Here is a 10,011-nt window from a genome sequence, read left to right on the forward strand (position 1 = left end):
TCCCCCCAACATCATAATTCCCCATAATTTATGAAGTATCATGATTACTCATTCTTTAAAAGTTTAATAGAAGTTCCATGTGAAACCATCTGGACTTGATGCCTTTTTATGAGGTAGTTCTGGGATACTTATCTTCACTTATTTTATGGAAATTGATTTATTTCAGGTTTTTTAAATCTCTATTTGTGTTGATTTTTAATATTGTATTTTCTTCAAAATGTTATCCGTTTCTTCTAGATTTTCAGATATATTTGTTCAGCATTTTTAATAGTCTCGTTTGTTTTAATTTTATCTGTCTCAATGGTTGTTTTCCAATTCATTTTATTTTATATATTATCATTTCCTTTTATTTCTTCTTTAGGGTGGCTAGTGGTTTTCTATTTTGTTATTTCTTTTCATAAAATCATAATTTTGATTTAATAATCTTGTTTTTTACCTTGTTTTCTGTATAATTTCTTACTGTTTTAAATTTTATTATTTCCTTGTGAAAGTTTAAAAAATTGTTGATGTGTTTTGAATTTTATCAAATGTATTTGCTACATTTACTGAGACCAGCATGTAAATTTTTCCTATTTATTTCTGTTAATGTTTTGAATTACAGTAATCTTGTTTTTGCAAATAACAAACCATCCTGGAATTCCTAGAATATACCTTGTTTCTCTGTACTGTAATATTCCTTTTATATAGTGCTAGATTTTTTTTAATATTGCTAGATTTGTTCACTGATGTTTGTATAGGATTTTTCACCTGTGTTCATGAATCAGACTGTCTGTTGTTTTCCTTTACTGCAAAATCTTTGTTAGGCCTTTGTAATAAGTTATACTTTTCTTATAAAATGAGCTGGGAAATATTATTTGTTTTTTCCTTATTTTGACGAGTTTATGTAAGGATGTTTTTCCTTCTTTAAATATTTAGAATCACTTGTTAAGCGAATTTGGGAATGGACCTCTTTTCTGGAAAAGTTATTTTGGAGGGGAGTTTATCAATAATAGATTCAATTTCCAAAATAGGGAACTATTAAAATTTTCCAATTATTTCTGTCTATTTTAGTTACATTTTTAGAAGAAATTCATCCATTTCATCTAATTGTCAAATTTATCAGGCATGTAATTTTACATAGTATATTCTTATTACCCTTTTTTTGTCTGTAACATTTAGAGATGTCCCCTTTTATTATGGATAGTTTTTCCTCCTTTTTTCTTTCTTAGTCTTATTAGTGAATCATCTAGTTTAATAATCTAGTTAAAGAACCAATTTTTGGCTGCATTAATTTTTATTGCCAATTTTTAAAATTTATAATTATTTTCTCCCATCTTTTAAATTGTCCTTTATTTTACTTTTTGAGATTTGGTGTCCTTTTTGATATAAAAACTTTGACTATTGATTTTCAAACTTTATTCTTTCCTAACAAATCCATTTAAAGCTATATTTTAACCTTAAAAACTGCTCTAGTTATTTCTTTCGTCTTTATGGTATATTCATTACCATAGAGTTCAAAAGCCTTTTTTAACTTTCTTTATGATTACTACTTTGACCCATGTGTTATTTAGAAGTTATTGCCTAGTTTCAAGCATTAAGAATTTCTAAGGTATCTTTTGTTTTTGATTTCTATCTTCATTCCACTGTGGTTAGAATCTTTGAAATTTATTAAAGACTTGATCAGCATAAAGATAATTTAGTAAATATTCTACGTGCAATTTGAAAGAATATTCATTCTGTTGTTATGAGGTATGATGTTTTATGTGTTAAAATTATTTTGTTGATTGAATTTATCATTTTTTATCCATTTTTCAACTATTGTTCTGTCAACTACTGGCCAAGTTGTTTGTGTCTTTCACTATGATTGAAATTTTCTCTACTTTTAATTTCATTTTAGACCTAATCTATTTTTGTATAGATGCTTTTTGTTGCACAAAAATTTAGAGCTGGTATGTATCCCCAATGGATTGATTACCTTATCATATTTAAATGCTTCTCCAGTAACCCTTGTTTCTTTAGAATCTACTTCCTGTTATAAAAATCCACACAAACTTTCTTGTGTAAGCATTTGCATGTTGCAAACTTTTATTAGTCTTTTTACTTTAGCTTCTTATGTCTTTATGTATAGAATAGTAATGGTTGGATTTTTTTTTATCCAATTAGATAACTAAGGCTTCAATATGAATATTTAATTCATTGGCATTTAGTGTAAAACTAGTATAATTGGGATTACATCTGCCATCTTATTGTGGTTCTGTTACAGTTGACTCTCATTATTTGCTGATGCCATATTTGCAAATTCACCTACTGACTAAATTTATTTGTAACCCCAAAATCAACATGGCAATTTCATGGTTATTCATGGACATGCACAGCGTGGTGAAAAATTTGAGTAGATCTATGCACACATTCCTGAGGTCAAAAAAGGTGATGTTCTGGCTTCTTCTTTTAGCTCTCATACTGTAAATACAAGTCTTTTTGTAATCTATTTAATGTCATGTTTTCCACATTTTTTGTACTTTTGTTGGTGACTTTGCTGTTTAAAATGGTCCCCAAGTGTAGTCCCAAAGTGTTGTCTAATGTTTCTAAGGGCAAAAAGTAGCTAAATTTCTGGATTCATGAGATTATGAATGAATTTTGGAAAAAAAAAAAAAAAGCATAAGGATAGTATTGTTGCAAGACTGAAAGCTGAAGACTGTGGTCGAGTTACCCAGGGTCAGGAAAATGTGAAACCCTTCTCAGTTGATGCTAGCTGGCTTACATGTTTCAGAAGGTGATATGGTATGGAAAAGGTAAACTTGTAAGTAAACAAGGCAAGTTGTAATCAGGGACTGTAGAAAAAATTTTAAAATACCTGCTAAATGTTATAAGGAAAAGAATTTATGGAAGAGGAGCTTCTTAAAGCTTATGAGAATGATTTGTTTTACAAGGACATTGGCAACAAACTTACGTAAAGCAAATGGTGTTTTTGTTGACAAAAATGGAGGCTTGTGGGAACTAAACTCTTAATTTCCCCTAGGAGTTCAGTGTTCATAATGATTTTATGTAACATATCTACTATGAATTAATAAGAACTGATGTATTTGTCTTGTTTTCTTTCTGAAATCTATTGATTTTGTATGTTTATTTTATATCTTCTAATATACTAACTTATCTTATTATTTGTAGTATTTTTTCCATTTATTATTTTGAGTTATTCAGATATACAAACATACCATCTTTAAGTAGATACAGTTATATTCTTTTTGGTGTGTACTTTCTCTTACTTAATTATCTTAATTTTAAAAATTTCTTAGTACCTCCAAGACAATGTTAATGGTAACCAAAATAATGGGTATCTTTTCCTTGTTTCTGAATCTAATGGGAATTTCTCCAATATTTAGCACTAAGTAAATTGCAAACTTTGGGGCAAGTATATGTTTTATTGTATTTGAAAAATATCCATTAATTTCTATCTTATCATGGATGAGGGTTCAGTATTGTCATGTGACTTTTTGGCATCTGGGGAGATGATATTATAGTTTTCTCATGCCTGTTGATATGATGAATTATATTAAAGGGCTTTCTAATATTGAACTGCTTTACATCCAAAGAGTGATCTCCATTGGTCATTATACACACACACACAAACACATACACACACATAGTTTTTGTGGGAAAATACACAAAACATTAAATTTACCATCTTAACCATTTATAAGTGTACATAGAGTTTAGAGGCCATAAATACACTCATGTTGTTTTGCAACCATCACCATTACCCATCCCCATAACTCTTTTGAAAAACTAAAATTCTGTACTTACTAAACAACTTCCCATACTCCCCTTCCTCCAGTCCCTGACAACCACCATTACCATTTTTGTCTTTATGATTTTAACTACTCCAAGTACATCAAGTAGAATCATAAAGAATTTCTCTTTTTGTGACTGACTTATTTCAGTCATAATGTCAATTTTCACCATGTAATAGCTTACTGCCAAATTTCCTTTATTTTTAAGGCTGAATCACTTTTTTTTTTTTTAAGGATTTATTTATTTATTGTGTGTTTGAGAGAGAGAGAGCACATGAGCAGAGGGGAGGAGCAGAAAAAGAGGGAAAAGCAGACTCCCCACTGAGCAGGGAGCCTGATGCTGGGCTCCATCCCAGGAGCCTGAGATCATGACCTGAGTGGAAGGCAGACACTTAACTGACTGAATCATCCAGGTGCCCCAAGGCTGAATCACTTTCTATTATATGTATATGACACATTTTGCTTATCCATTCCTCAGTCAATTAGCACTTGGGTTGTTTCCATGTTTTACTACTGTGAATAATGCTGCTATGAATATGCATGGACAAATATCTCTTAGAGATCATGCTTTTAATGATTTGGGGTATCCAGAAGTGGAATTGCTGGGTTTTACAATAACTCTATTTTTAACTTTTTTGGGAACTGCCACACTATTTTCCACAGGAGCTATAACATTTTACATTCCCAACAATCGTGCAGAAGTATTCTGATTTCTTCATGTTATATTATTTTTAATGGAAAGTTGGATTCTTTTTTAAAGATATTTGAATCTAGGTTTATAAGTGAAATTCATCTGTAGAATTTTGTGCAATTTGTTTTCATTTTTGATTTTTAAAAATTTTTTAAATTATTTACTTATTTTAGAAAGAAAGAGAGGGGAAGGGGCAAAAGGAGAGAGCCTCAAACAGACTCCACACTGAATGCAGAGTCCAACACTGCGCTTGATCTCACAACTCTGGGATCATGACCTGAGTGGGAGTCAAGAGTCAGACACTTAACCAACTCTGCCACCCAGGCCCCCCTTATTTTCATATTTTAGTACCAATGCTATACTCATTCCTTTCAGGAAAAGAATTTACAAGCTTTGTATATTTTCAATGGTCTGGAATAGCTTAAATATTATTACTTGGTGCTTCAAGTTTAAGTAGAAATTCATTATGAAGTCATCTGGTTTTTTGTAGGGACATCATTTTTTTTTGTAGGGACATATTTAAAACTTTTCTCTATTCTCCAGTGGAAAATGATCTCTCTAGACTGTCCATCTATATTGGGGACAATTTTGGTAAATGGTATTTTCCTATAAAGTTATTTTTTAAATGTTTTTAGATGTATAGACAGAGAGTTGTCAAAATAGTCTCAAGTTTTAACTTTTTTTTTTTTAACTTTGTAATTATTTACCTTTATCATTTCTTATTACGGTATTTATATTTTCTCTTTAAAAAAGAAAAGTGGGTTTTTCAGTAATTTGTCAACATGTCAATTTTGCTGATTTTTCTTCCAAAGACCCAGTATTTTTATTTCATCATAGGTTCTATTATTTGCTTTCTATCTCTTCATTGTTTGTTTTTTTCTTTATTATTTCTTTCCTTTACTTTTTTCCTGTTTACTTTGAATCTTTTTATAGCTTTTTGAGTTGCACATTTAACCTATTTTCAATGGATTTTTTGGTAATCAATTACAAATATTTAATAGTGAGAATTTCCCTTGCAGCTGTGCTTTGACAATGTTTTTTTCAATTCTGATGTGTAACACTGTCATTGTTGTTATTTTCTATAAACTCTGACAATTTTGTATTGTAAATCTTTTTCACCCAAGAATTGCTTAACATTATATAGTTTAATGTCCAAGTGTAAAAAAAGCTTTTAAAAAGAAGTTTTTTTAACTTGTTTCTAGTTTTGTTGCATTGTGGTCAGAGAACAATATTTGTACAAATACTGTAGTTTGCTTACTATGTGATCAATTTTTGTGAATTTTCCATTTTGTTTTGGAAAATATGTATCCTCTTTCATAGAATTCATAGTTCAGTTTACATATATAGTATTTATCTTATTGAGTATATCTTATTGATTATATCCTTATTTTTTACTGCTCTATCTTGGGTTAAGAGAGGAGGGTTAAGATTTTCCATTATTAGTGTATTTCTGACTATTTCTTCTTTAATCTCATGTAGTTTCTGCTTTGTGAAGGTGGTTGATTGGGTGCATAAATATCAGTAGCTGTTACGGATCTTCATTATGATTCCTAACACTTAAGATTTCAAAGTGTTCTTCTTTTCTTTACTTAATATTTTTTGCTTGAGATTTACCTTCTGATCGCAAAAGCACAGCTCTGCTTTCTTTCTTTCTTTTTTTTTTTTAAAGAGAGAACACAAGCCGGGGGAGGTGCAGGCAGAGGAAGAAGCAGGCTCCCAGTTGAGCAAGGAGCCCAATGTGGGACTCAAGCCCATGACTCTGGATCATGACCTGAGGCGAAGGCAGACACCCAACCGACTGAGCCACCCAGGTGCCCCTCTGCTTTCTTTTATATCTGCTTGGTTCATTTCAACCAGAATCCTTTACTCCTTGATTCCCATTATTTAATTTTGGTTTTATAATTAAAGATGTAGAATGTTTATAGGAGTTTTATCTGAATATTCTCCAAAAATTTCTTGGGTATTTTCCTTTTATCATATTGAATTCAGAGGGAGTCCAGGGTTTTGTAAACCTGCCTGGACTTAAGTTAGGCCAACAAAACCCCAAACTACAAAGGTGACACTCACTAAAATAAGACTTGGGCATGAACCCCTGACTGTGGTAATATGCCTTTTGATTTTAATTCCCTACATAATATTCATTTTTTCCCCTTTTCCTAATAAATATATTCCTGATTCTGCATGCTGCTGAAAGATAGCATTTCCCAGCCTCCCTTCTAGCCAGGATGTAGTCATGGGACACATTATCTGGCTAGCAAGACATGATTGAAAAGCTGAGGATTTCTGAGAATGTTTCACTTTTTCAAAATTGTGCATTCTGTTCTTGATTGTTAATTCTCATTTTCTATATATCTTATTCTTGTTTCCTTCCTCTTTCTCCTCCTACTCTTTTTTTCTTCTTCATTTTCATCTTCCATAGAAAATGAACAGGAAGCGGAGATGGAACAGTCATTTTTCAATCTTAAGGTGACCACGGGAAGAAAACCATTTGTTAATGATGGCAAATCTGGAGGATAAATACCATGTGTTATTACTAACATGTTTACTTTTGGACTCCCTGCCTCTGGACTTCTTGATTTGTAAAAAAGTATAAACACCCATGTAGCTAATTCCCTGTGATTGGGTTTGCATTACATACACTTAAACATATACATAACTAATAAATTCAACTTCATTTCTACACTTACATGGCTTCTTCCTTAGCTTTATTTCCCATTGTCATCCCTTAGTTTGCCTCTTGAACTTAAGGGAAAATTAATTTTCTCTGCTTTTGACTTTTAACATTCTTTTGGGCTTGACTCACATTCTGTCTTATCCTCCCCTTTTCCATTCAACTCAACCACATGCCAATTTTCTTAGTTGACTATTTCTCCTTTGTAGGACATACCATGGTTCTGAAGGCTGCCACTTAACTGGAACATAGAGATGTTCTCAAGCTTTTGACTCTAATCTAATGAGAATACAGTTTCTGAACCAAATTTCAGTTCCAAATGGAGCCTTTTAAGTCATCATGGGTACATTGGTTCTGGAGTGGTAAAGACCACAATTTGCATACAAGAAAACATGGTAGACATCTCCGCATCAGGCCCACAGGCACTCTCAATGCCCCAAGAGTTAAATCCACACCTTGTTCAACTCTATGTCTGGTCCCTGGTATGTGTTCCCTAATGCAGTGTGTGGGAGAGTCAGCTCTGCTAAATGGAGCGCTCAGAAAATCAGACCAGGGTTTATGAGCAAGAGAGAAATCACAAACTTGAGCTGTAGCGCCACCTTTTGGAAAACAAAAGATAGGTTTCCGGTAGCCCACACCGTGCATAAGAACCAAAGACAAAAGCTTAAGAATTCTTCCATGAGAGGAAGTAAGAAGTGTGGAGTAGATCTAACTATAGAAGGTCAGAGAAACCTCTCATAATAACAGGACCACGAACAATATATCCCATCTGAAGGCAACTAGTAAAAATTTGAGAAGGTGTCTACTACTGCGAATGTGAAAGCAGCAATACAAAACTCTAAAAGCATGAAGCATCAAGGACACATATCATCACTGAAAGGTAATCTTCCAATTGTTGAGAACTCAAAGACACAGAATTTTGCAATCTAGCTGATAAATAATTCTAAATTGCTGTTTTGAGGTAACTCAACAAGCTGCAAGAAAACATGAAAAGATAATTCAACAAAATCAGGAAAGCAACATATGAACAAATTGAGGAATTTAGCAAAGAGATCAAAATCATAAAAGGCCAAAACACAAATTCTAGAGCTGAAAAAAATCAGCTAATGAAATGAAAAATAATACAATAGAAAGTATCTACAGAAATGTAACTATTACAGTTTGCTAACAAATACAAAATATAAAGAAGGTAAATTGTGACATCAAAGATATAAAAGGGGAGGAGTGAAAGGGTAGAGCTTTTGTATGCCATTGAAGTTAGGTCACTATCAAGTTAAAATGGACTGTTTTATCTATGAGATGTTTTCAGGTGAGCCTTCTGTTAACCACAAAGCAAAAACCTACAGTAGATTCACAAAAGATAAAAAAAGGGGAATCAGAACAGAAAAAAAAGCTGAGCCCTGTCTAATCCAGAATGGCTATGCTGATCTTTGTTGTTGAGGGAAATGGGGATCCAGGTACCTGTGTAGCTCCAAAGGATGGACTGGAATCTGGACTTCAGCCAGAGCCTTAGACAGGACACTAAGGTTTCAATGCCATGTGTTGGCAAAATGTTTGGTGCTCCACAAGTTTTACCTAAAGCTGCCAGAACTGTTAACATAACAGAAATGTCAGTAAAGACTAATGGGCCCCTCAAACAGACAAGACAGTCTTCTCTGTGAAACAGGATCAGGAAAAAGCAAGAAGCTCTGTTCCTGCCTTGGATGATGCTGATCCAGAAATTGAAAAATTCATTCCCTTAAATCCTCTAGATTTTGAGAGTTTTGACCTGACTGAAGAATATGAGATGGCACAGCTCCCCTTGAATAGAGTGCCTCGCATAACCCTTGATGAGAAAAGGAAACTTGAAAAACTGTTACATCTGGCTCCTCTTCCCCTCCAAAAATGCCCTCTTCACTGTGGAATTAGAATCTGCTGTAGCCTCCTTCAAGCATTCTGTGGGCTCTGGATGTCAAATTGGCAGCCCCTTGTTATGACTTAAATATTTAAGTTTCTTAGCACTTTATAGTGCGTGTGTGTGTGTTTATACTAATAGAGCCATTCTGTGTTTAACAGAAAAAAAATGGAAAATCACCAATTAATGAAGGGAAGCAGAAACAGAGGGATAAAAAATAATTGAACTACAAAACAGCCAGGAAACAACGAATAAGATGGCATTAGTAAGTTTCTACATAGCAACAATTACTCTAAATGTAAATGGATTGAATTCACCAATCAAAAGGCATGGAGTAGTTGTAATGGATAAAAAACCAAGACCTAACTATATGTTGCCAATGAGAGACTCATTTCAACTTTGAGGATTCACATAGGTTCAAACTGAAGGAATGGAAAAAGATGTTCTGTTCAAGTGGTATCCAAAAGAAGGTGGGAGGGTAGCTATATTTACATCAGACAAAATACACTTTAAGCCAAGAGAGAAAGAAGGCCATTAAATAATAATAAAGGGGTCAATTCATTGAAAAGATATAATAGTAATAAATATACACACACCCGACATAGGAGCTCCTAAATATCTTAAGCAAATGCTAACATATCTAAAGGTAGAAATAGACAATGATGTAGTCATAGCAGGGGACATAATACCCAAGTTTCAGCAATGGACAGATTATCCAGACATATAATATCAACTAGGAAATGTTAAACTTGAACCATACATTAGACTAAATTGACCTAAGACATTTCTAGAACATCCCATCCAACAGAAGCTGAATACACATTCTTAAGTGCATATAGAACATTTTCCAGAACAGGTCATATAATAGGCCACAAAACAGATCTCAGCAAATTTAAGAAGGCCAAAATCATATCAACTATCAACTATCCTTTCTGGCTTGAAGCTGGAAATCAATAACAAGAGGAAAGCTGAAAAATTTACAAGT

General features: G+C 32.9%; 1 pseudogene; it reads left to right on the forward strand.

Moving 5' to 3' along the window:
* Positions 1-8,546: 8,546 nt before the first annotated feature.
* LOC111140705 lies at positions 8,547-9,040 on the forward strand (annotated as a pseudogene).
* The last annotated feature ends 971 nt before the right edge of the window (positions 9,041-10,011 follow it).

Source organism: Enhydra lutris, unplaced genomic scaffold (assembly GCF_002288905.1).
Source record: "Enhydra lutris kenyoni isolate GAN:26980312 unplaced genomic scaffold, ASM228890v2 scaffoldscaffold1, whole genome shotgun sequence".
NCBI classification, from domain to species: domain Eukaryota; kingdom Metazoa; phylum Chordata; class Mammalia; order Carnivora; family Mustelidae; genus Enhydra; species Enhydra lutris.